Raw genomic sequence first — 26,330 nt, 5'->3', positions numbered from 1 at the left:
GCAACTTTATTTATGGACTTTGAAATTGAAATTTCGTGTAATTTTTACATGCCACAGAATGTTATTCTTTTCTGATTTCGTTTCAACCATTTAAAAATGTGAAAACCATTTTTAGCCAGTATGCTATACAAACCAGGTAGTGAGCTAATTTTGTCCCACCAGAGAGTTTGCCAACTCCCAGTCTAGAAGGTACGATTAAGAAGCATTTTCCCCTTTACGATATGTACGTTTTATATGTGTACATGTGTGAGAGAGAGATCTCGTATCTTCTATAATAGCTACCGTCTATTTAAAACAAACCAGAGAGATTAATATTGATCTATTCGGATCAACTGATATATATACCCTCATGAGGTATTTCATCTTCTATCAGGTGTATTATTAAATGCCAATGACATAAGGAGAGCCAATCAGCAACCTTCTTAGCTGCTAAGTATCCTTCTCCTTGCCTTAAATATTCTAGGCATAAATCTTTCTCTCTCTTTCTCTCTCTCTCCTTGTTTTCCCTTTTCTTGGCACATCAGTTGACTGAGACAGAGTGTTTTCCACCCCAAGCAAAATAATCGGTGGGAACCCATTTCTTAGCCAAATTACAATCCGCTAAAGGAAACCGGGCCAGCATCACCTCGAATTACCGCCTCAGTCATCAATCAACACAATCGCCAGGGCAACTAAGGAGAGACGCTTTTCAAGGCTCAGTCTTGGCTGGCCCAGCCAGCGCTGCCTCTGGAGCAACTGCAGCATGGCCAAAGCGTCCTGCCTGCAAAGGCTACTGCGGGCCCGTTGTCTGGAGACAAACTGCTCTGCATAATTATAGCAACCTCACAACGCTCCCCCTGCTCTGGGCTTTCCTTGTCAGCTGCCCATGAAAGTGGGACTCCAGGAAGCTTGTTCGGAAAGCCCGCCTTTTAATGGTTGAGTCAAATCTACATTTATCAGCAAAGCCGAAACGTTAAAAGGATTACAAGGGGCTTAGAATCCACTGGAGGTTCATTGATCTGGTCTTGCAAGCCTCATCTCCACATGCCCTTTAGAAATAGCTTTGGTCTGTGCCCTGGTTCTTTGGTTGCCTTTGATTTTACCACCATTCTCTTCCAGGTTGGAGGGGATGTTTCCTCTAGCCCTGATTGCAAAGGATTCTCAGACTCTTTTATTCTAAACTAAGAGAAGCTACTTGCATATTCCTCCCCCAGATAGTGGTATAGACCAGGGGTCAGCAAATATTTTTTGGAAAGAGCCAGATACTAAATATTTTAGGCTTTCAGAGCCATAAGATACAACCTCAGCTGCAGCTACTCAACTGTGCCACTGCAGCACGAAAACAGCCATAAATAAGATGTAAACAAATAGGCGTGACTTTGTTCAGATAATACTTTATTTATGGGCACCAAAATTTGAATGTCATATAATTTTCACGTGTCATGAAATACTATTCTTTTGATTTTTTTCCCCAACCACTTAAAAATGTACCTTATGAACCATACAAAATGGGTGAAGGGTCAGATTTGACCAGCTGGCCCAGTTTGCTGACCCTGACCTAGACCCTTACTATTCAAAGTAGGGTCCCTAGACCAGTAGCAGCAGCAATCTTAGAGCTTGTTAGAAATGCAAAATCTTCTGGGAGGCCGAGGGGGGAGGATTGCTTGAGGCCAGGAATTTGACACCAGCCTGGGCAACATAGTGAGATCCCACCTCTAAAAAAATAAAACTTAAAAGCATTAGCCAGGTTTTGTGGAACCTTCCTATAGTCCTAGCTACTTGGGAGGCTGAAATGGGAGGATTGCTTGAGCCTAGGAGTTTGAGGTTATAGTGAGCTAAGATCATGCCACTGCAATCCAGCCTGGGTGACAGAGGAGAGAGACCTTGTCTCTAAAAAAGAAGGCAGGCAGGCAGGCAGGCAGGCAGGCAAAATCTCAGGCCCCACCTCAAACATACAGAATTGGAATCTGAATTGGAACAAGATCTCCTGGTTATTCACATACAAGTAATATTTGAGAAGTCCTGGTTCGAAACAGACTTTTGAAGCCGGAATACCATTGACTAGCTGGCTGTGTAACCTTAGGCAAATTACTTACCCTCTCTGAGACCCAGTTTCCTTACTTATTAAAATGAGTGTAAATAACTGCACCCATTGCCAAGGGCTGTCATGAATGATAAGGTAGAAAGGATGTAAAACATTTGCCTGGCATTGCCAATGCTTTTAAAATGGTAACTACTGGAGAAGCTTACTATTTTTAAAAACCTTTTTTGGAGAGATGAGAATGGCTCGTTCAGGATCTGCAAACTCCAATCATTTCCAGTTCCTGACAGGTAACCTAAATATTTGAAGAGTTCCCTGAATGTCGGAGACAACAGTGACCCAAGGTCATGTCCATCTAGAGGGAGACTACTCATGTCCTGCCAGTTACTGGCATGCTGGAAAGTGGCCCTGATGTTACCCATCTTCAGATGTTTCCAGAGAAGCCGGAAACCTGGATTGTAATGCTAGAAAAAGCCTCCTTCTTTAATATGCTGTGCAGATCAATCAAAACCTATCTACAGGCGGGATTTGACTCAAGGGCCTCTGGTTTGTGACCACTGCCTTAGAATAAGTAATAAGAGGCAGTGAATCACAAGAAAATGAGCTAAATTTGGTTTTGGAGCCAAATTCCAGCATCATTCTCCCTACCCAGGTGACCTAAGATATTTAACAACCCTCAGCCTTAGTTGTTTTATTAGAAAAATAATCACATCTACCTTATACCATTTGGTGAGAATTAAATAAAAACGTCTCTAAACAATGGAAGCATGGTACATGACAGAGTAAGCACTCGTTATTGCTGATGTTGTTTTGGTATTGTTATTATTATTCATCAGTACCCGGGCACGTAGAAAGCAAATCTTCACTGTACAAATGGCTATTCTTCTCTCCCTGCACAAACTGGTTGCAAACAGGCAAGCCCAATTAACCTCACTCTGAAAGCTATCTTGTAGCAGAGCACACTAAGTGCTTAGTTATTCATGATGTTGTTCTGGCTGCGGTCCATGAAGATGCCTTAATCCTCCTCTTAATGAAAATTCCCTGCGCAGCCCAGCCCTGCGGGATTTCCTCTAGGCCACCTTGAGGTGATGCTTCTTCCAGGCTAGGTCACCTGTTGGGAGCAGGGGCCTCCTTGGCTCCCCAGCTGCCCTGCATCAGGTGGAGGAGCGGCCTCTTGCTGGCAATTGTGAGCTCTCTCTTCTCCAAGACACATACATTCTTGTTTGTTTCTTTGTTTTAGAAATCCTGAAACTCCCCACATTCTCCACCTAAAGGTGTGGGTGACAACAAAAATGGGGAGAGAGTATGTCCCCGTAAAATATACAAGACTTCGACAGGAGCTTGGGCATCTTTCCTTGCACAGAGGAAGACTCAAAGTGGGAAACGCAATTTGCCACACACAGTGCTGGCTGTTTTAACTCGGGGCCTCTCAATCTTTAACGTGTACATGAATCAGCTGAGGATCTTGCTCCAGCTCAGGGTCTGGTCCAGGGTAGGGCCAGAGACTTTGCATTTCTAACACGCTCCCATGACATGGTGATGCTGCTGGTTCCTGCAACAGGTTCGAATCAGCACGATCCTCCACCATTGCTTCATTTAGGTCCTGCTCAAACGTCACCTCCTTAGAGAACCCTTCCCTGGCCACCTTATCTAGAATGTGATTATTACTGGAAGGAGGGCAGGAATCCTGTCTGTTGGGTTCTTTGCTGTATCCCTAGCACCAGCAGAGCACCCGGCACAGAGCAAGCACTCAAATATTTGTTCAGTAGACAGATCCCAATTGGACAAGTAGAGAAAATGAAACTCAAGGAACCTAAGTCGTTTGCCCAAGGTCACACAGCTTGTTAAAGCCAGAGCAAATGCCAGCCCAGCTCTGTCTGGACTTCAAAGCCCCACCATGCCAGAGGGAAGCAAAGTTTGTTTACAACTCGCTTCCTCCCTAGAACTTTAGGGCCTTCAAGCCTGGGAGGCAGAAACACAATTCTATCCTGTTTGTAAGGGATTTGTAAGGGATGTCTGCTGCGTGGACAAAGGACTGCAAGGAGACCAGGGTGGAGCAGAGAGGCCATCTGAGGACGATAAAGTGGTTGGGGCCAACGAGTGGTAATCTCAGGGCTCCTTGGTATTTGGGGTAAGGGAAGTTCCACTCTCCCTGAGTCACACCAAAGCCAGCCTTCAGCCTCTGTGTCGCGGGCTCACAGTGTCCCCAGCCAGAGGAATAGAAAGTGGATTTCAAACTGCCAAAAAGAAGAGATGCTGTAACCCAGAAATGGTTGTCCCTCTTTTCCAAAAGGTCACCAGAAAGTATGCCCATGGGGAAAAGGAGGGGGCAAGAGCAAGGAGCAGCTTCCTCTCCAGCCATGGGTGGAGATGCCATAAAAACCCCATTCATGGAGCCCAAGTGACGCCTTTCTGCTGCTGGTAGGGAAATTGCTTCGACATGAAAATCTGACTCAGCCTGATGAAAGGGTCTCTTTCCAAAAGAATAGCTCCATAATGGGCTGAAAATAAAACGCTTGTTTTCCCATCAGAAAATTAGCTGTGTTAAAGTGGCTTAAAGTTCTCCAAGAAGCAGCGGCGGTCCTAGAAGTCTAGAGTGGCCCTGAACACCCAGCATCCTCCGAGCTGCTAGTTATGTCTCCTCCTGAGCAGCGGTTGAGAGGAAGCTAAAAATAATTAGCAAAATTAGCAAATATTTACACTGTACCTGGGACTGGACAAACAATGTGTTTTCAATATCTTACTGAATCCCTACAATAACGCTTTGAGGAAAGGACCATTATTATCATCACTTAACAGGAGGGAAACTGAGAACTAGGGAGAGTTTGTGGTTGATCATAGGCTACAGGTCACACGTGGCACCACAAGGCCCCATAAGGCCTCTGGCCAGAAGTTGACCCAAGGACTGCAGAGTGGGGGAGTAAGGGGACGCTGGAAATCACTCACCCAGCTGTTCATCCCTCTGCCTCTCCCACTCCTATTAGAACACAAGATGGATCAAAAAGGAAGCAATCAGTAGTTCTGTTATACCGGATTTGGTTTATCAAACAAGTCTTCTATACGTATTCCCAGGTATCACCCACTTTCACATTTGGGACACACAAGGGGCCAACCCAGAGCACACGTATTTGGGCTACAACGTTGGCACCACTGATGGATGTCTATGTCTGTCCATTGCATATTTATAAGGTCGCCTGCTTTGACTCTGACATAGAAGTTATTAAATGCTCCGGAGCCATAAGGGTTGTGCTCAGTGCCCTGAAACAAAGGCAAAGAGCCTGCCAGACCCATCTGGGGCAGGAACAAAAGCATTTAATTTCTGAAGGAGCTGGTTGGGAGCTTTCTTATAACTGGGTGCCCAGCACACATTACAAATGGGGGAAAGTAGAGACACATGAATAGAGGGGGAAAAAATCAAAGCAGGATTTTCTACCTATTATAGTATCCAGAAAACAGCCCTCTTCAAAGAAGCATATGAGTGGTGGAGAAAGGAAGAAAGATGCACTAATCCAAGAAAGCATGTGTTATGATAGCGGACAATTCTCTCCTGTCACCAGTTTTTCCTTTTTATGAAGATGCCAGGGAGGATTCACCTCTTCTCTTTATATCACCAAACGAAGAGCCTGTAAGCTTGCACCCCAACCTTTCCCAACCAGAGCCCCAGCCGCCAGATGCTTTGGGAGGGCACCCAGATCCCTTGTCTCCCAAACATAATCATTCCAATCCAGGCTGGGGCTGCTTGGAAGTCAACATTCAAGGCACATTAATAAGAAACATCTGGCCACCGAAGAGGGTTGACACAGCGCAGGCGGGCAGTGGTGGATTTGCGGTTGGGACCCAGAGTTACAGGGGCTGAATTAAAAACACAACTGGAAAACACCAGCTAGTCCAGGGAATCCTATGCATGCTGCACTGTGGCACAGGGCAATGCTGCCATGCCCAGGTTGAATTGTTTGGGGGTGAGTTACCTAGAGACACAGTGCCAGTGGCGGTGTGAGGGATCTAAAGCTCTTACATCAGGGAAATGCAGCCCCAGAGCAGCGCTCTGCAACCCCCAGTGTCTGGCCACCACTTCCACCTTCAATATTTGTAGCAGATGTAGCCCTGCTCTTAAAGGAACAGCCTTTGCATTCTTTCCATGTGACTTACAAGTGAGGTGGAGGGAGGCAGATATGTCTATGTATATATGTGTGTATTTTTTTCTCACTGCAGTGGTGTGCATTTAAGGCGTCCTACCTCCATTTGTGCAAGGCGAACCCAGGGCACTGGTCACCACAGGCGTTACATGGCTGGCCTCGCTCTATCCTCCCCAGTCCGGTCAACTTCAAAACAAAAAGACAACACACGCATGTCTCCAGCACGGGGGCTCCCTCCAAAGCCCCACGTATGTCCCAGGCAGGATGGCCTGTCCCTCCCGCCCCACCTCCTGTGCGATCGGACCCAACTGTCCCTCTGGATGTGGGGACACCAGGGCGGGGCGGTCTCCTGCCCGGGGAAGTGTGTGCGGACCCCCACGGGCTACCTCCAGCGTGGGCACCAAACCACCAAGAAATGGCCACGGCTGGGGCTTTGTCTCCCCCGGACACCTCGGTCACGGGTTTCTAAGAAACAAAAGCAAGACCTCTCGGTTCCCCAGAGTCCGCGAGAAGCGACCACCGCGCGCCCGCCCTGGACCCGCCCCGGCTGGTGCTCCCGGGAAGGGGGCAGCAGAGGACACCCCAAAAGACATCCCCAAAGTCCAAGTCCCCGGCCAGAGCTCCAAGTGGCCGGACGCTGGAGCTCTGCCGCCGGGATTCCCATCTGCCTTAAGGGAGGAGGCGAGGGAAGGGGCTTTCCAGGGCTCCCCCAGACTGTGATATTAAGGGCCACGCTTCGGGTCCAACTCTCTCCCGGCTTGGGGGGTCCAGACTTAACCCCCCCCGCCCCTCCGACCGCTCTCTGGCGCCCCCGACGCGCCCCCGCCCGCGGGGCCGGCTTACCTGGGGCCACAGGTGCGCGGCCGCGGGCCGGAGGGGGGCTGGGCACGGGCGCTCGCGGCCGCCTGGAGGTACCCGGCGATCGGCCCCGCTCGAGTGGGGGACACTCACCGAGCGCCTGGAGAGTCTTTTCCGGGAGCTCCGGCTGAACATGGCCGGGCGCCTCCTGCACACAGCGCCGTCCGTCCGACCGTCCGTCCGCACCGCGCGCGGGAGGGCGGGTCGCCTGGGCGGGCACCCTCGGCGGCCGCCGGCCTGGCTGTATCCGCCTCGCAGCCCCCGGCTCGCTCCGGAGCGCACGCCTCCTCCTCCTCCTCCTCCCCTCCCTCTGCCTCTCCCTCCCCGCCCGCAGGTCCCTCCCTCTCTCCCGGCATCCCCCCGCCCTCCCCGCGGTCGCCCCGCGGTCCCCGGGCTCGCCCCGTCCCTCCCCAGCACCCGCCTGTGGCTACTTTCTCCCTTTCCCCTGAGGCCCTGCCCACTGGGTCTAACTTCCTTGCTTACCTGGTCCCACCCCCAAAGGCTCTTCCCTCACCCTTGTCCCCAAGTTAGGGGCAGGGACCGTTTTACAGCCCCCTGCTGCCGTAGCTGGGGTAGGGAAGTGGGGATGAAAGGCTGAGGGTTGAGTTTTCTTAAATTAAGGTGTAATTCACATACAGTAAAATTCACCCTTTTTAGTGTACAGTTCTGCCAGATTTGACAAATTCATCCAAATGTGCAACCACCACCACAATCAAGATACAGAGCAGTACCATCGCTCCCCACCCCGAAATGGACTGTTTGGAAAGTGTGTACCATGCCTGGAATGTAGTTAGTGGTTCACTAAGCATCGGTATTAATCGATGAGAAGGAGCGTGAATTATGCCCCCATCTAATTGTACAATGCCTGGAATATAGTAGGTGCTCATTAAGTCATTTTGAATCATTTCATGCAAGCTCTGCAGCCACTGTGCCTTTGTTCCCATTCTTTTCCCACCACTTACTAGTTGATGATCTCCCCAAATTAATTAACCTGTTTGCGCCTCTGTCTCCTTGACAATAAAAAAGGGATATAACAAGAGTCCTCATCTCACCCTGTTGCTGAGAGGTGCATTGGGACATGTATAGTTGTTATAACAGGCACAAACTAAGGCTGATTAAAGATCAGCTGTCAAAAAAAAGGTTGTAAGTCTGAGAGGTACAGGCCAGGAGTTCCCCTTATCGTTGATGTTTCAGCTCAAATATCACCTCCCCTGAGAGAACCTTCCTGACCCCCTGATGCAACATCTCTCACACGTACTCTCATATCGCTGGTAGCACATGTTGAAATGATCCTGTTTGCTTATTTATGTGCCCTTACTCAAACCCAAGTTGACTGACAGAAAGGACATTGTCTTCTTCACCTCAGTCGCTCCAGAGCTTGTAACAAAGCCTGCACATAGTAGGTACTCATAAAATATTTGTTGAAAGAAGACATTCCTGTCATTGTCAAAACAGATAACCGTCCCAGCTTAGTGTTTTACAGATGAGACACTGAACTGTACTGAAGAAAACGTGTCTGCCTGGGGTGGCACAGCAAATTAGTGGCGAGGCCAGTCCACCTATACTCCAAATTCAAAAAAATAGGATGACACAACTCAGTACTCCCTGTGTGTCAGTGTTAGCTGATCGTCTTTGCTGCCCAGAGAGGAAAGTTTGGTTTGGTTTCTGGGCCAGAACTAGGGAGAGGCAAGTAAGGCCTTTGTCTCTGGAGCAAAACACAGGGATGCCAACAAATTCGGTAATCAAGAGAATATTTGTATGCACTCTTCTAAAGAAGCAAAGTTAACGCCAAAAAATTCCATAATGAAAAGAATATCAAAGACAGGATGCTACCTTATATAATACTTAATGTGACCCTGCCTCCCTCACCTTAATCCTGGCCCCAGTAAAATTGCTCCAAAACTCAGTGACATTATTTATATTGTATTTATCTGTGTACTCACCACTCACCATGGCCATGAGATGGTATGCTCACAGAGGATGAACGCCACGGCTTTTCCATCTCTTTATTTGTTCAGGGTCAGCCTATTTCAAATGCTCAACAAACATTGTCAAACGACTACACTGAAGGCAGTAGCTTCGGCAGGGGGAGGGGAGGGGATGTTAGCAATGGAAACCTTAGGCTGTAGTCAGGACCAGGGCAGGATGCTCACCTGGCCTTCTCAGCAGGGCTGCCACACACCCAGCTCTGCTGCACACAGCTTCGCATCTGGTGGAAGGGGTCAGGGATATTTGTATTTTAATTATGAAAATTTTTAGCAAAAGTCAGGAACAAAGTCAGTGCATTACAAATTTTCAGCAGATGGAGGGCATGTGTCTTAAGGAAGTGGCACCTTATTCAATTCCCTCAAAGGAACTACCAGAACTAGGGGCAGTTGTCCTGCCCTGCATCTTGCTTCTGGATAGATGTGGCTAGTGAATGATGCAAAGATAATAACACCCTTGGGAACGTGGTCTGAGTGTTCCTGGGCCTTTAACTTTGGCTGTTTGAGCAAAGAGGAGATGCCAAGAAGATGTGAGTGGACTCTAAATGTTGTTTGAATAAACTCACCCCACAAATTTGGCTTCAAGTGTTTCTCCCGACACCTGCGGTAAAAAACATCCCCTCCTGGACTTAGACCCTGTTGGTCTATTTCCTCTGAGCAGGAGCCAGTACTCCCCTGGCTTATTTACACCTGAGTTTCATATATGGGCAGCCGTATCTTCCTTATCTATTCAACAACCACTTTATCTTGCTTAAGCAGACAAAGTTTAGTAGCCCAGGAAGGAAAAAAGCATTCTTGCTGTCAGCAGTAGGTGAACAGTAGACAATTTTCTTTTGCTTTATCACTGCACTTGCCCTTCCTAGACATCTCTGATGCATGTTCTTTCCGCATTTCTCAAGGCAGTGCAATTACTAACGGAACTTAAAGCAATCCTCATGCACAATTGTCAACATGGGAGAAAGCCTCTGCTATAATGTAAAGTGGAAAAACAAAACTAGGATAGACTGGCTGTAATTAGTCTTAAAATATGCATCAAGAAACTGGAAAGGAATACACACCACATTAAAATGGATTGATGGTGAAATGATAAGCCTTTTTTTCTTTCTGCCTTTGAAATACATTTCCTATAATGAACATGTGTTCATTTCATACCCAGAAATGTAAAAGTATTTATCTAAAATTGAGAATTATGCCCTTGTTGCCTGAGGTCTTCTAACATCAAGTCTAGATCAGGTGTAGCAAGAAACTGTGTGTCCCACTTCCCTTGACCTAGCCTATATATAGGTTCTTATTTTCTGTAGTTTGGCTTTTCTATTTTTTTTTTTTTTTTTTTTTTTTAACAAACCTGTGTCTTTTAAGCCAGGTGAAGCTTCCGGCCTACTGTTCCCACATAGCAGCAGGAAACCTCAGAGATAGGTCCGTAAAGTACTTTCTAAAATAGAGAAGAACACAGTACAGCCTCACCCAGGTGCACATTTATTTCTGTTACCTACTAGAAACCATTCTGAATGCGGCAAAAGGAGAACAATCTCCCTGAACAGCGGCCAACACTTAGAAGCTCCATCAAAGCGTCCTCTGAATCAGAAGTCTATAAATGGTAATTTGAAAAGAATATTTAAAGCCATGGGTGGTGGGAGTTAAGGAGGATGACTGGAGAGAGGTAGTGGTGGGATTATAGGGGGCTTTCCTCTGTCTTCCCAACGCACACTCTTCTGTAGTCTACAGATTTTCCTGTCTGGGCGTGAACCAGACACACATAATCAGAAAAGACTAAATCAGGAGAGAATAGGAATAAAGACACAGTGCCAGTGGGCTCTTTCACAGGGATTAAATAATCTTAAATTTATTAATATATTCTAATATATTTAAAGCAAAAATATTTGAAAAGATAAAAAAGTACTACACTAGACAGCATAGATCCTTCCCTTTGAAAAGCCTTAGGATTCTGCAGAGCCGTTGGCTCAACTTATCCTAAAAATTGTTACAAAAAAAAGCACAAATGTGGTTTAAGGGATAGTCACAACAGTGCTGTTTCTAAGACAAAAAAAAAAAAAAAAGAGTGATCTAAAAACTTAACATTAAAGGACGCAATAAGTAAAAATAAATAATGGTAATCCTTCCAATGATATTTTGCACAGACATTAAAAATGATGCAGTAGAATTACGGGAAATTTGTATGAATATTTTTCCATTTGAAAAGCAGATTACAAACCAACAATATAAATTCACATTTGCAAAAGATTTGGGGTACCTATGACACTTTCAAAAATACACATATATTTGCAAAAAGTTCTTTTTGAATATTACTGGTTATGATAACTTGCATTTCAAGTGATTGAAAGCTTGAATTTCAAGTGATTTAACAGTTTCTATTTTGCTTATCTAATTTTTCTAAAATGAACATCTGTTCTTTGATAATTAAAGGTGAAAGTATAAAATAATAATTATTGGACTTTTTAAAGTTCTTAAAGACTAAGAGGTACAATACAGATTTTTTTTTACTTTAGGTGGTAGAATAGATTGTTTTTACTGTTTCTTATCTATTCTCAATTTATAGTAGAAGCAAGTATTGTTTTGAATTAACATTTTTAAATTGAAAGTATAAATGAATTTTAAATATGCATTAAATAATTATCTTGTAAGGCTAATGCTAGTTTTCCTTTGGAAGAAAAAATTTCAAATTTTATTTCTTTGTAATTTTTAAAATATTTTAGAGTTGTTTTTCCCATGAACATAGTGTCTTTTGTAATAACAGAAAAATATACTTTTGGTCTCCCTTCTCTGTCACTCCCTTCAACCAGGGATCTGAGGGCTTTATGATATAATGTTCCTTGTTTTCCCAATACCCTTATAAAGGCACAAAGATGCAAAGTTGACTTTTTAATAATCCCTTTCACTTGTGCTTTTATAGGGGTCTACTGTTTGCAGAGTACATTCATAAGCACCATACTGGAATCCCAAGACTCCCACGGTAAGGTCAGAAAAGGAAACAAATGCCCGCGGATGTTGTATGACTTGCTTAACATCCTAAGCTGGTAAGAGAGGTGGTTTCAGAAGAAATGAAGCCTAAGTTTACTGTCCCGGGTTTTCATGATCCCTTTCCTGCCTTCAGGGATAGCTTTCTATTAAAGTGCTCGCTCTCTCCCATTTGTGAACTCTCTCTTTCTCCATCACTCACACACACACACACACACACACACACACACACACACACAGCTAGATGAGTGTTTCCCTATGTGCCCTGCTGCACACACTGGGTTCATCTACAAGAAGCGAGAACCTTTTAATCCCCACAAAGGTGCATTTGAGGGACCAGCATGGGTCCGAGTGAACAGTATGTTTTGGGGGAGTAGAGTGGACACTGAGGAAAACAAGGACATTCACACCTGCCTCCCCCTAGACTACACTGGTTTCCTGTGATCCCTGGCTGCTCCTCCCAGCTCACCTCGCAAGCCACCCTTTTCCTGAGTTTTCCTCCAGTCGTTGTTGTATCACTTCTTTGCAGTGGGTTTGCCGTGGCTCCTGTTAAATGAATGGAAACCGTAAAAAGGATAAGAGGGCTTCCATGCACACTATTTCCCGTTTCCCTAATCCCTGCTTGAGAGGCAACAAGAAACCAAGCCTATTGGTTTGACACAGGGAGCTGGTATTTCTCAATTCAAACTCAAATTCTCTCTCTCTCTCTCTCACACACACACACACACACACACACACACAGAGCCATTTAATGCTGTCTCACCAAGATTTGGAATTACTGAGTGTCTCTCAACCTCTCTGTGCTTATACTTTCTAATGGTAGGATTTTGGAGGGCTCGATCAAACGATAAAAGGGATTAAAAGACTCAAAACAAAACAGGTCGGCAATGAGGACAAAGCAATTGCCACTATAATGTAGGAACCGTGGTTGTCCTTTTTACTTGCCCTTTAGCACTAAGCTGCTTAGATAGAACAGCCTCTCTCAAATTTGGCTGCACATTGGGAATGACTTGGAGAACTTTAAAAAATCCTAATGCCCAGGCCACACCCTGGACCAATTAAATCAGAACCTCTGGGGGCATGGCGAAGCCATCAGCATTTTAAGAACTTCTTGTGTGATTCCAATGCGCAGTTGTGCACAACTGTTGACTACGTGATCTTTCAGGCAAAGGCTTCCGTGGCCAGCTTCTTTGGCTGGGATTTTGCATCAATTTGATTTCTTCTTCTTACCATAGGCTGTGACCAGCTCTACACCCACTAGAATGACCTCATCAACATTTATAACATATATGTAAAGAGGGTGGGTCTGGGTTTCTGAAGGGCTCTGTGTTTGCTACGCCTGGGTGCAGGCAGTCAAGTGTGGAGCACCTGAGACAGAGCTAAATAAAGTCAGCTCTGTCTTGTAAAGGAGTATAAGAATGGACAAGGGCTGGGGATGGTGACAGAGAGGAATCATCTTATTGGCTGTGTGGATAGGCATTCAGGAGAGAGATGTGTCTAAAGGGGATTGTGGAAACAAGATGTTGTTCAGTGCCTGAGTTGGCTCCATCCCAGGACATAAAGAATCTTCTGGAAAAGCATATTATTTGCAGATGCTTGGCATGCCTAGATCTTAGGGAATCCCGGAAGGGGGCTGAGCTTTGTGTCAAGGCTGGCAAAGGGCCATGTATTAGCTAGCTTCTGGTACAAGGGGGCTGCCTACACCTGGGCTTCAAGAGTGTAAAATCAATTACCACCAGGTTAATTACGCTCATTGGTCAGAATTTGCCGGAGCACCTGCGCTGAGCTCATGGCACCCTGTTAGAGCCCCACTGGACTGAGGCCTGGTTAAAGCCACCAGACAAGGCTGGCTTCCATGCTCAGACGAACATTGTTCAACAGCCTCTGCAAGCACAGAGGACAACCAAACCCACAACGTTAACGAAAGAAGAAAGTCTCCAATTCCAAGAAATGGCATAGATTTCACTTCTCCCATTTACCCTTGGCTTCTCAACAGACAAACAAGTCACTTTCAAGATCCAGAGCTAAGTTATCATTTCAGTTGAGGCAGAGATTTAGTGTTTTTGTTTTAGTTTGATCTGATCAGATCTGATTTTTCAAGGTTTCGACCAATTGGCTTGTCTTACCTTGGCTATTTCCATGAAGCTTTTCTTTTTCTTTCCTAACTAGCAACCCCCCGAAAACCAACCTTGACATAATATCTTGATAAGGCCCCTTTCTGATTCTTTCTATCTGGGAAAGTTGCCTCTTTTGTCTAGCCCAGAGTGCTAAACCCACTAGAATAAGCTGTGAGTTATTTTCTTTAATATGTCATGTCTGGCCCCATCCTGATCAATTAAATCAGTACTCCTACAGGGGGCTCAGACAACGGGTAGGTTTTTAAAGCTTTCTGGATGAATTTAAAGACTAGTCAGGGTTGAAAACCTCTAATCCATCTCTTTTTCCATGATTTTACTCATCTGCCTAGATTTTCCATCTGTGTGCTCATATTACATGATGTTTACCCTCTCCTGAGGAGAGAGTACATTTTACATAGGTAACAGGAGAAGGAAACAGATCAGGACAAGACCTTTAGTGTCTTGCTCTTCAAAGGTCATATCAGAGACCAGCAGCCCTGGAATTATCTGAGAGCTCAAATTGCATAATTCCAGTAACTTAGAATCTGCATTCAAACAAAATCCTTAAGTGGTATGAATGCATATTGGACTTTGGGAAGCACTGTTCTAATTAACTCATAGGCCCACTCCTCATGACAGGACCATCCTGCAGCCCCTCCTTGATTTGCCAGGGTAGAACAGTGGGGCTCAAACCCTCAGTTCCCAAGGTGTTGACTCTGTGAAACCCTATTCTGAATGCTTCCATGGACGCCCTTCATTCTATCCTTGCTACAGCTCTGCGAGGTAGAGTTATTATTATCCCTAATTGAAAGAAAACGAGGCTCCGAGAAGTGAAGTGAGTTGGCCAAGATAGTGATAGATTCAGGATTTTAATAGAGGTATGTCTGATTCCAAAGTTGGTTCTCTTTATAATAAAACAAATGTCACAGCGCTTTATCCAGAAACAGGTGGGCACACAGAGTAGGTGAGACAGCTGGTGTGATCCTAGCTCTATCTTGCTTTGGACTGAAACTCGTAAGACCTTTTCTCTTGCGAGAAACCAGTTGTGCTGCTCCAGCAGCAGGTCAACAGCTCACCTTGGAAACGACCAAAAGCAACGTTTGAGTGGTGTTCACAGCACCGCTGAGAACTCCCCCAAGAGAGCACTGTCCGGTTGGCCCCCTTTTGGCGGAACCTCCTGGACATGTAGTTCATTTCCTCTTCAACAGAGACTCTGGTCTCTTGAGTATTAAAACTTATGCTTTTCTTTTGTGTTCTCTTCTTGCAAGCCAAAAATCATCAAACCAGATGGCTCTTTCTCTGTCATGGATGGGACATGTACAGTTTAAAATGGTTGTAAAAAACAAGTGGAACTTAGTTTTAAATGGAACCGAACCTTCCAACCTTCCGGCATAGCTTGCAGCTGGGGTCAGTAGGACCAAGATGCTAAGTGCCCATTAAAGTCACCTCTTTCAGGCCGGACGTGGTGGCTCACGCCTGTAATCCTAGCACTCTGGGAGGCCGAGGCGGGTGGATTGTATGAGCTCAGGAGTTCGAGACCAGCCTGAGCAAGAGCGAGACCCCGTCTCTACTAAAAATAGAAAGAAATGATTTGGAAAGCTAAAAACATAAATAGAAACATTAGCCGGGCATGGTGGCACATGCCTGTAAGTCCCAGCTACTTGGGAGGCTGAGGCAGGATAGCTTAAGCCCAGGAGTTTGAGGTTGCTGTGATGAGGCTGATGCCATGGCACTCTAGCCCAGGCCACAGAGCGAGACTGTCTCAAAAAAGAAAAAAAAAAAGTCACCTCTTTCACCTTTTAAACGGGATAATCGATCCCACAGAATATGCTGAAAACTAGATTCAAGCAGAGCCTGCTCACTGTCCTTGAGCTTGTAAAACAGACGAGTAATAGACTGAATTGTCATTTTTTCATAAAAGTGGTTGCTAGGATTTGGGTCTGTATTAGTCATAGCAGCTTAGCTAGTCCAACAAACACCAAGTCTCACAAGCCTATCAAAAGAGCTGTTTCATTTTTGCTCACATCAGTCTGATGCAAGGGGAGCCAGGGAGGAGGAGGGGAGGAGGGGAAGAGGGGGTACGGAGAGGGTGTCCTGCTCCACCCAGATATTCAGGCCTAGGATTCTTCTAATGGCTGCACCTGCCATCTTCCAGAACTGCACTGTCCAATATGGCGGTCACTGGTGGTATGTGTCTATTTAAATGAATAAAAAGTAATAATTCACTTCCTCAAATTATCCACTTTTTTGTGCTCAATAGGCACATGTGGCTAGATGCTACTATACTGAACAGTGCAGAATAGAAGCTTTCCATCATCCCAGAAAGATGTATTGGACCATTTCCTCTAAACTTCAGAACCCTCTACAGGATGGTCTGAATCCAGCCTGTAAAAAAGGAAGAGAAGGGGGAGAGTCAGAAGTGGTGGATGTATTTCCCCCTTAATTTCATTGGCAAAAGCTTGAGACATGACCTCCCTTACTGAAAGAGGACTGGGAACTGTCAACTAGCTTTGTGCCTAGGAAGGAGAGTAGCACAGACATGCGTGAGCCCTTGGACATCCCTGTCCCAGTGGCCTTGTCAGAATTGCAGTACTATCTCATACTCCATCCCCTGTCTGCCTAGTAGAACCAGCCAAGCTTCTAAGGAATATCACCTTGATTGGGCCTAGTAAATCTTGACTCTTGATGAAAAAAAATGTAAATTCAGGTGTCAGTGAGCGTTGACTCTTAGGTGGAGGAACTCTTTGATGACAATCACCTACTTCACTTGACAGAGAAAGCCTCATACGACATTCATCTCATCAACAGCGGACAGTGTGGAAGAGCTATTCTGTTTTTATATTCTAAATCAAGAGTTGGTAACATTTTCTGAAAAGAGCCAGATAGGAAATATTTTAGGCTTTGTGGGTCATACAGTCTTTATCAAAACAGCTCAACTCTGCAATTGTAGTGCCAAAGCAGCCATAAACGAATGAGCATGACTGTGCTTCAATAAAACTATTTATGAAAACAGGTGGTAGATCAAGTTTGGCACATGGGCATAGTCTGCTGGCCCCTGCTCTAAGTCTTTCACCAGGTCCTCTTTACCTCCTGTCAAAATCACCTTTGTATACTTCTCCATCCTCTCCAAAAAGAATGGTAAAAAGAAAGATGGAAATATTAGTATATGTATAGAACCAACACTTCACTGTGCTAAGCACTTTACTTGAGTTCATTCAGTTAAATTTGATTCTCACAACCTTTTGAGTTACCGTTGACAGTTGCCTATTTACAGATGGAGAAGCTGGAGAGGTTAAGTGGCTTGCCCAGGGTCGCACAGTGGGTAAAGCACAGAGCTGGGCTCAAAAGCCAGGTTTTGCTTATGCAGACACTAGGATTCCAAGGGCAACGGTACACTTCACTATAAGTCACTGCTGCACAGAGCAGTATTGTTTCATATCCCCCAACATGGTAATCAGGGAAGAACTTAGCCACAGACATTACCAGAGGGAGGGAAATAGAGCAGGGGATAGACAGGGACATCATTATTGTGATGAGCACAGGATTATTAATATGCAAGGATGTCCAGTTTTAACCTTCCCCCATCATTTTTAATAAAGGGAATTCTGTCTTTGATGTCAACTTCTCCTTTCCCCGGTTTCTGACTTTTAAAAAGAAATGCAAAATCAGGATGTTGAGTATAAACAAGCCCAGGTGGAATGGAAGAAAGGGGGAAAGATTTTCATTTGTCAGATATTTTGTGGGCTGTCCTTTGTTATGGAAAGTATGGGTAGTGGGAAAGGCAGAGGGAAGGATGAAGAGCAGTCAGAGAGGTGAAATCTGCCTAAATACTGTATTGCGGAGAATGGAAGTTGAAGAAAGAGAGCCAGAAAAGGCATGTGGCTGCTCTTGGAAAGATTTGGGGTTGGGCTGGTGAATGAGAAGCTCTGGTATAACTGAGGTATTAGGGAATCAAGAAGGAAAGGAAAAAGGATTTTGAGAAATGCTACTGGGGTTCTGAACTGGACCCCTTCCAACATTCTTTGGGAGTTACAGGTAAAGTTTCCATTGTAATTATTTTTGCTTTGTAATATGTGACTCTATGCAGACATTAGAACACATGGGACCTTGGGACTTACTTGGGTTGTACTAGCAAAATGTCTCCATCTTTAATCCCTGAACGGCTGGAGGAATTCAAATTATATGCAAATAGAGAATTAGAATAGGCATAGCTGTCCAGGAGAAAACAGGCTAGCTCATGAGGTAGAAAATTCTCCATGTTTACAAGTGTCCAGGTAACCACCCATTGTGACATAGAGCAAGGAATGTGTTAGCCATGTGGAAAAGTGTTCTCTAACATGGCTGGGCATCAAAAGAATCACAGCTGTCACAACCCAAGGCCCCAGGCCCCTTCTATTTCTGTAATGTTGTGGGCTGCAAACGCTTCCCAGGGGATTCAGAGGTTTGGAAATCAATGATGCCAGGAGTTGGGCAAGGTGATCTCTGTTGCCACTTCCAAGTTCAACAGCATTATCTTCCACAAACCTCTCCTTTTTAAAAGGACACATCATAGAATTATTCAGCCAATCAAAGCACATTCTATTAAAAAGGAAGAGTACACTTAAAGGATCTCTCAAATAAAGAGAAGTAGAAGGAACAAAGTGACTATGAAGTTACATCCTGTTTCTTTTGGGGTCTTCTTGGATGATATTTTAGACACATTAAACTAGTCCAGTTATTTATTTTAGTGCTCTTTTTCCAGGTCTATGGGGTGCCATCCCTTCTCTGAATTCACTCCTAAAACTCCTTTAATGAGAAAATAGAGCCAGGTGGGGGAAAAAGAGAAGAGGTTCTCAGGCCTCCCACAAAAATTATTCTAGTATCCAGGTAATTGTGGTGGAGAGTTGTATCTGGAAAATATCGAGTAAATTAACTTTGTGTAAATGCAGTCCTACATGAAAAGCTATGAGCTCCTTATGAAAAAGGCTATGTTAGAGTAAATTTTCTATAAACTGGGTGGGGATCAAGATTTTTATTTTTAATTCTTTCCCCCAATTGCAAAAGGAATATATATTTATTGTAGAAAACATGAAGCATTAGAAAAATGGAAGATTAAAAATAGTTGTAATTCTATCACTTCAAGAGAACTATTTGAAATATTTTGGAATAGTTCAAGAGAAATATATTTGAAAGAAATATATTTGAAATAGTTCGAGAACTATTTGAAATATTTTGGAGTATACCCTTCCAGATGAACACATACATATACACACATGGATATACATATATATTCACATATACATGTATGTATATGTAAGCTCTTTTCAAAAAATTGGAGTCGAACTGTATGTATTTCTTTGTAACCTGCTTTTTCTTTCCACCTCATCTCTCATGAGAATTCTCACATCACAAATGTTTTTCCACAGTTTTCAAGGACTGCAAAAAATCCCATCAGATTAAACCCTATTGTCGGATATTGAGGTTGTTTCTAATTTTTGACAGGATCAATAAGACTACTTGTCTACTTCAATATTATTTTAAATCAAGATGTGCGGATATAGCCAGTGATGCCATATAAAACAGTGACATCGCTAAACGTGGTCTCATGTTTTATGCACTCTAAATGTCAGAGCTATGGCTTGGGCACCGGTTAACTATAGCTCAAGTGTGCAGATGCGCCACACTCTTCCTGGGGCTGGACTGCAGCTCAGGAGCTGCTGGGTCAGCCTTTTTGGGGGTTAGGAGGGAAGCACCGCCCCCCCAATCCCCAGAGGTGCTCCAGTATCTTCCACTCTGGCTCCCAGGCGGAGGAAACCTCTCATTGCATCAATAATAATGTTAAAGAGACAGCAGCAAAAGAGAAAACAGATGGCTTTGTTATGGACTGAATCGCATTGCCCCAAAATTCACAGGTTAAAGTCCTAGTCCCTAATACCTCAGAGTGTGACTGTATTTGGGAATAGGATCTTTAAAGGGGTAATTAAGGTAAAATGAGGTCATATGGGTAGGCCCTAGCCCAGTATCCTTAGAACAGATTGGGACACAGACAGACACACAGACACACACAGAAGGTCATGTGAAGACACAGGGAGAAGACAGCCATCTGCAAGCCAGGGAAGGGGGTCGCAGAAGAAACCAACCCTGCCAACACCTTGATCTTGGACTTCAGCCTCCAGAATTATGAGAAAATAAACTGCTGTTGTTTAAGCCACCCAGTTTTTGGTATTTTGTTAGGGCAGCCCTAGCAATCTAACATAGCTTCCCAGCACCACTTCAGAGAAATTTTCCAGGTGAGTCGAGTTCATAAGAGCAGGTGCTTTAGAACCATAGAGCTGGAGAGATGGAACATGAAATCGAGGCCTAGGACTCAGGAGCAACCTTGGGCCTCCTGAGCCTCGGAATGCTCACCTGGGGCCCACAGCTCCTGTGACGAACAATCCCTACCTTTGGGAGGCTTCCAAGGATGACAGGCACTGGAGGCGCTAGCTGAGCCGTGTCAGCCGGGGGCCAGTGCAAGCTCCACTTTACCCCGTCAGATAAGGTGAGTCTGAACCAACCACGTGATTGTTAAAAAGAGAATTACATGCTCAGAACTTTTGCTTTCAGGCAGACTCACTTTGTTTAGCCCACACAGTGCTCTCTTAGACTTCCAATTAGTTGTCAGTATTTTAAAAATATGAGCTTCTAAGCAAATCTGGATTTCTGGCTTTTTGAGAAATCACCAGATCTGGAAGCACGGGACCCCCATTCTCTGGCTCACTGTGGTTTCTGGGCATGGGATGCATCGGTGTCACTTGCTGGGCCCTGGGGCATTGAATCTGTAACCTAAACCATAATGTATAGGCTAATTTTTATAAATAAAAATACCTATATATATAGACACAGAGAATATATGTTTATGTATATGTATGTTTATGTTTATATATGTATGTGTATTCCTTAAGTCAATGCCTCTTGATTTCATTATTTCAATACCTTTTTCCTTTTAAAAAAATGTACCTTGGGCTGGGCACAGTGGCTCACACCTGTAATCCCAGCACTTTGGGAGGCTGAGGTGAGAGGATCTGTTGAGCCCAGTTGTTCGAGACCAGCCTGGGCAACATAGCCAGACACTGTCTCTACAAACCAAAAACCTGGGAGCAATGGTGCATGTCTATAGTCCCAGCTACTCAGGAGGCTGAGGTGGGAAGATTGCTTGAGCTCAGCAGTTGGAGGTTGCAGTGTACTGTAATTGCACCACTGTATCCTGGTCTAGGTGACAGAGCAAAACCTGATCTCTTAAAAAAAAAAATCTACTTTGACTTCAGACACAGGCCTTTGTTGTCTGAGTCAACAAATAAACAAAACCAAAGTTTCAAAATTCTATCACCCCATACATCCTAGAAATGTGGATAAAACTACAATTCCCCTAATCTGACCTCTTATTTTACACACGAGGTCACATAGTTCACATGGCCAAAAATTTTAGCTTTGGAAGGGGCCTCAGAAATTATCTAGTCTTTGCAAAACCCTCGCTGTTGCTAGAAACCTCAGAGATTTAGGAAAGGTTTTTGGTATCCGATTCAATTTTTACTAGAACAAAAACAAAAAGCAAAGAAACTCAAACATTTAATTCGTCCTGTTAATTTTTTTTTTCTTTCCCTCCCAGCAATCTCCAAGTATTACTACAATGCTCCCAGGTATTTTCTAAAACAGGTTTACCTCCACCCAGCCCTGTGAACCTCAGCATTGTCTTGTACCAGTTGCTAGGTAACTGAGGAAGATTTATGCACATCTATTGTTAATTTCGAAGACAGTTTTCAGCTCTGCCATAAACAGCACTAGAAGCAGACACCACACTTGCACTGAGACACTCCTCTAGCCTTCCCTGAGATGGGGCATTCCAGGGCACATCTACGAAATCCAAATATTCTGGTTAAAGAAAAAAAGCATAATGCTGGTGAATTCTCAGCTGTCTGCATAAACAGTTCAGCAAATCTGAGACATTTGGGCCCATCTCCAGTGCCCTCGCTTGCCAGATCCATTGGGAGTTTTATTCGGAGAGTATTGTCTGCCCTCCCAGTTTGCCTGCATTTAATTGTGCATTTCAAGGTTGTTTGAAATTTAATATTGTGTTTCTCTCCTCTGTTCCTTGCCAACAGCACCAAAATTCAGTCTTTTGTATCTCAGAAGCATCTGCAAAATTATTTCTCAAGTCAGTGGTTTCACTGCTGTTTTAAAGGCTCTTGTTAAGCACAACTACAGTTTACACTGGTTTGGACCAAATGTATGGATTTTGTTGCCACTGCTTGCGTAAGCGATGAAGAGACCCTGCTTGTATGATGGGCCCCCAAACCAAAGTTTTACACAGTGATCATACTCATAATGACCCTTTACATGTGGGAAGCGGCTCGTGTTTTACTGCAAGCTTCCCTGGGCCTCCTGTCGTCGGATTCTTACCACAACTCCGTATGAAGCCTGGTTCATGGCGTCGTCACTTCTGGCTTAGACTCCTGACTTCAGCAGTCTGCCAGCTGGTGGTCCGGCCTTGCCTCTTCCTAATTCATCCTTCACCGGGTCTCCAGAGAGGTCGTTCCAAATAGAATCCTGAACATGCCACTCTCCTGCTCAAAGTCAGACATTGACGTTTCGCAATTTATGTCCCAAAGCAGGGAAGACAAGGGCCTCTATGATCTAGCCCCTGCCTACCTCTTCAGCCACATCCCATTATTCTTGTCTCACATTTTGCAGCCCAGCTGTGCTGCCTTTTGTGTAGGTCCCCGCACACCATGCCATTTTTCATCCCTGGGTCTTTGTTCATATGGTTTCCTCTGTTGGAGGTATCCTACCATCCAATTATTGCGCCAATGTGCAATGCCATAGTGTTCTCTAACTCCCCTCCCTCTCTCACCCCTGCAGAGGTGCATGCCACTCCTCTAGGCTCCCAGAATACTCAAAGTATCTTTCGATCAGTGCATCTACAGAAATGCTTTATAGTTATTTGTTCATCTGTCTCCCTCCGTAAATGCTTGGGTTTTTTCCCCAGGCAGTGCCTATGTACCATCTTCTTCCTTTTAGCATCTCCGGAGCCTAGCACAGTGCCTAGCACATCACGAGCACCAGTTTTTTGGAGGGAGCAAGTAAGGGGAAAGGGAGGGAGATATTAAAAGGGAGACAAGCAGCACCACTGGCCGGATTCACAGATGCAGCCACCCAGCCTCCAATGATTCAGTGGGAGCCAGAATCTGAACAGGGAGAAAGATTTCTTAGAAATGACTGAGCCCATCCTTTCATATAGTGGAGAGAGCTGCTGCTTGCATACTTGCAGGGATGGGACACTCACTCCCTCTCCAGGCAGCAATTCCCATGGTTGGTTGGCCAGCTATGCTCTGAGACAGGTCGTTCTTGGGTGGTGCCAAACCCGGTTTCCCTATAATTCGCATCAGTCTGGTTCTACTTTTGTCTTCTGGTGTTAGACATTTCCTCTTGTCAGAGCAGAAACCTCAGACTTCATGTTCTGTGGATAAATCCCTCTCCTGCCTCCCGCAATCACCATTGAAAATGCAAAAAATAACCAGATTCCTGGCCTGAACGTAAGTGCTTTCCATGCACTACCTAAATCCAAGCCTCCCTGAAACAAAGTTTAAAAACATGCCCAAGATCACACAGCTAGAAAGTCACAGATCAGGCCTAGACCCCCAGGGGCCTAACTCCAAGTTCATGGACTTAACCACCTCACAATACTCTCGCCTGTCTGAGCCCTTTAGCTATTCGGCAGTGAAAAGCTAAGCAGATTAAAGACACGTAATTCTCTCTTTTACCCTCCCCCTTCCTCCAATACCAGCGTTATGGAGACCTAGCAGATCTCTCTCCTCTGAAGATTATTTTTAAAAATAAGTTTCTTTTCTCATCCTTCCTTCCCTCCCAAGCCCCATCTGGGGAAGAAAGATCACGGGGTTGCTGGCTCCTCACGTACCACGTTGCTCACAGGGGGCCCACCAGGATGAGACTGCTCATTAGTTTCAAAGCCTCAAATTAATTTTACATTACCGTCCCTGGAGGTGAAAGGTCACTTTTTTATCTTCTTAGCTTTATCCACCACCCGGGAGGAAATTGGATCTTTAGAAAGGAGGGGACCCCTCTCCCTATCGTGCCAGCTGTTGATGCTTCTCTTCTTTGTTGTGAGTGAAATTGTACACAGGTCGCCGAGACTGTTTAAAAAAACCAGAGGTGGTTTTGTTTTAAGTAGGAGAATTTTGTAAATCCTGGGGCAGGGAAACAATTAAGAAGCTGGTAGTGAGTGTGTTGAGAAAGCTGGAGACTGAAACAAACTGCTGGTGTGAGGGTGAAGCTGATGGGGACTGGAAGATGTGTCCCTTTCTCCATCCTCCAGCGGTGCCATCTCCCTCTTGTGCCTCCTGGTGGCAGAACCTAGCAGGACACCAGCTGGCAGGTAGAAAGGGCAGCCCCAGGCACCATCAAAACTAGTGGTGGGCTTGGGGCGGAGGGACAACAGGGTAATGACAGACACTAGGAATCCTACCCATACCCAACATGTGTGCTAATAGCCATTAGGCTGGCGTGAGGAGACCCTGGTGACGTGGGAGGGGTCCAAGTCCATGGAATTGTGCAAGCTCAGCCCCTGTAACCTCCCAAATCACGAGGAGCCACCCTAAAGAGTGAGGCATGGGTTTCCATGTTGAGCTGCCCCAGTTAGACTGAAATTCCTCCCAGCCGGATCAAAGTCGCATTGAAGAGGGGAAGAAAGCTGCATTGAACCCTGCCTGTTTAGGTTCCAAGCTGCTATTGTCTCTCCCACCACGGTGTAATCAGAGCGAAGGCATTAACCAGAGTTTGCTTTCCCCCAACATTTCCTCGGGGGAGGGTGTGGAGCGTCACCCTTGGGGAGCAGAGAAAAGAGAGCCTTCTCTTTATGTGACAGAAGCCCTGCAGACAGGACAGGTTGCTGCACAGCTTTGGGAGATGACACTGTCAGAATGAGGCAGAAACTTGCCCTTGCCCAGTGCAATCCCCATCAAAAGTGCCCCACGCATATCTTGGAGCCACGTGGCCCTCCTTGAAGACAGCAGCTGCCAAACGGAGCAGGGAAAAGGTCAAGGTAGAAAAGTGGGATTTGTAGGAAGAAAGCAAAATAGAGCCACCACCGTTTTTAAATCAGCTTAATTTTAAATTATATTCACCAGGAAGCTTAATGACTCCACAGAGTGGGGCAAAGGGGTTCCATTTATGACATGCCATGCTTCCAATTCAGGTCTATTCTTTCCAGGACAGAGTCGTGCTGGGGTACCAGCCCCACGAGAGATGCAAGCCCCAGGGGTACAGTTGAAGACTGGGGCTGGCAGAGAAAGGACCGCTCCAAACCAGGGCCGGGTGTGGACCCGGCAACCATTCCAGCCACTGGTTTTCTTCCTCCTCTGAGTTGAGCTGACCCCGCAGGGAAGGATGGCGAGTTGCCAAGTGGCAGCTTGCCAGCCAGCCAAACCCACCTTACTCCTTCTGGCCCGGAAAGAGAGAAAAGTTAAGTCTTCCTGATTTTGGTGGAGCACCCAACGCTGTGTACTGGACCCTCCTGCCTGGCCAGCCGGTGACGGGGTCTCGGCTCTGGTTGAGTCCCACCTTAGACAGGCGTAGAGGAGCAAGAAGGCTGCTTCCTGGCTTAATAGGGAGCAGGGGACACAAGTTTCCACGCCCCTTCAAGGACAGTGTAATAAGCACCAGTCCTTCTGGCTGCTCGGCCTCCTTTATGGTTTCTTTTGGTATCAGCTCCGTGATTTTCCTGTGGGAAGTCATCTCCCCTTCACTTTCAGCCCCATGACTTGGTTTGAGACGCTCCTCGTTCCCCTTACCTCAGCACTAGCAGTGGATCTAAGTCTGGCCAAGTGAGGTTGATCTTGGGATTTTCATTAGCACTATCAGGAAGGAAAAACTTTATTGGCGGTGGTTGTTGGGAGATAGTTTATGCATCACTCAGCTATGGCCATGACAACGCTACGTAACGAAGCCCCCGCCACTCAGCGCCACACGCCAGTAAGCGTTTATTGTCACACTGGCAGGTCCGTGGTTAGCTGGCATCCCTCTGCTTCCGGCTGCAAGGCCACGGGCAGCTAGGGCAGCTCCCTCTAAATGTCTTTTGTTTCTCCGGGACTAACAGGCTACCTGTGGCATGTTCTCGTGGTACTTCCAGAAGCACGAGGAAACGCAAATGGAAATAGGCATTTCCTCTTAAGACCTAGGCTCAGAACTGGCACGTCGTCATTTA

The 26,330-nt window shown here is 45.4% G+C and overlaps 1 protein-coding gene across 2 annotated transcripts in view; it reads right to left on the bottom strand.

Annotated features, from left to right (window-relative positions):
- PRICKLE2 (prickle planar cell polarity protein 2) overlaps nt 1-26,330 on the bottom strand; it is a 353,356-nt gene that overhangs the window by 311,746 nt on the left and 15,280 nt on the right. The window contains exon 1 of one of the 2 annotated variants that reach the window (XM_045530686.1): nt 6,257-6,483. The exons of the other annotated variant lie outside the window; for it this stretch is intronic. The gene's annotated coding sequence lies outside the window, so the exon portion shown is untranslated. Of the gene's footprint in view, nt 1-6,256; nt 6,484-26,330 lie in introns of those variants that run through there. 2 annotated transcript variants of the gene reach the window in all.

This window comes from Lemur catta, chromosome 18 (assembly GCF_020740605.2).
Source record: "Lemur catta isolate mLemCat1 chromosome 18, mLemCat1.pri, whole genome shotgun sequence".
Lineage (NCBI taxonomy): Eukaryota > Metazoa > Chordata > Mammalia > Primates > Lemuridae > Lemur > Lemur catta.
This window is presented reverse-complemented; position numbering and strand designations above follow the sequence as displayed.